The sequence below is a fragment of the Otolemur garnettii genome, unplaced genomic scaffold (assembly GCF_000181295.1).
Source record: "Otolemur garnettii isolate 467f Iridium unplaced genomic scaffold, OtoGar3 scaffold00231, whole genome shotgun sequence".
Taxonomy (NCBI): Eukaryota; Metazoa; Chordata; class Mammalia; order Primates; family Galagidae; genus Otolemur; species Otolemur garnettii.
In genome coordinates, this window is record NW_003852626.1 from 1947554 (window position 1) to 1949158 (window position 1605).

A 1605-nucleotide genomic window follows, 5' to 3' on the forward strand; every position below is an offset into this window, starting at 1 on the left:
GACAAGGGTACGGCCTTTCCTAAAGATCCTTACAGACTTTTATTGCAATCTCAGGCATGAGAAAACTCAGTACAGTGGCAAACTTCAAAGAGAGAGTCAAGGTTAAGATTCAAAGAGTTTATCTTTACCTGCACCATTGATCTTAACACATTCTTGTTACAGGACTTCTGTCTTGGCTTTTTATTATCACTGCTAAACATGATTTGGGTCTGAGACATTATGCTGTGTCCAGTGAGTATTGATTTTAGTACTCAGGGCCAGCAGTTATGCCTGGCCTTAGTCCAGACTACTTTGTCCCTAGTGCCTAGCACTTTTAACTCTATGCTCTATCGTATGTATGACAGGCAGCCTACAATCATGGATAGAGGATGTAGCAAGCTTCATTTCTATTTCTTTTTCACATCCTTCCTTGAGGTTTGGTTCTTTGCAGAGAAGAATTAAATGAGAAGAAAAGTCCTTACTTCTTAGGCTTCATATATTATTGGTCTGACAATATTTTAAAGCTCTTTTTTTATGGTACACTTTTCTGGATTCTTCAGAGTTTGCCGTATGCTACCCCTATCATTAAGAATGCTATCATCTGCCATTCCCTTGATAAAACTGCATGAATCTCTATTTCTTTTGGCCGTTTACTCCTACATCTCCTGGGAACCAGAAAGTTTGTCTCCAGCTTCTTTCTGCTGAGGTCCATGTTAATCATAATAAAATATAATTTGTTTTATTATGTTCTACATTTTAGTTTTTGTGGATGCTGACTTAGGGAAACTACGTGGGTGTATGAATGCTTTGCATCATTATTTAACAATGTGTTGCCACAGGTTGACAATGCTTGCTTATAAATGGCCTTGAGACAAAGAAATTTGAGAAATGCTAGGCTAAACAGAGCAGCCTTCTTTTCTATATAGCTTCCCAGAGCTTTTAATGCACTTTGCTGATCATTAGCTAGGTAACTTTAGGTAAATTCTTTAGCATCTCTGTGCTGTTTTATTATTTGTGAAAAGAACAAGATAGTACTTACCTCCCAGCATTACTCCACAAATTAGGTTAGCTGATACGGGTGAAGTGTTTAGCACAATGCCTGGCAGACAGTAAGCCCTTAAAAATGGTAGTTATTGATATTCATTAGGATGAATATGATAATGATAATGCCTCCTGCTACTGTAACTAAAATATTCTATGAACTTGGTCATACAAACTTCCCCCCAGAACATGTCACTGGACTTAGTTTTATAGAACACAGTTTGGAAAATATTGGCTTGCCCTCCTTCTCTCATATGTTTCCCTCTCTTGCTTTCTCTTTCAACTTTCCAATCTGGGCTTGTCATCTTCAAAAACTGAAAATTTCTCCTTCTATAAATTGCAAATTGGGTATTTTCAGTGACTTCCATTCAGTTTTTAGTTGGTGGAATATCGTATTAATGAAAATTACCTTTATCTATCTGTAATGTTATACTAAAGCCTTCTAGTCATTAGCTTTACATGCCAACTGGCTGCAGCAGCTGTGAATTCTGTATTAGTCTGAAAAAAATTACTTGCTGCCAGTCACTTTGGAGCTTCTGAGGTATTTCCACAGCATACAATTGGTTCAAACAACATAATTGGTAT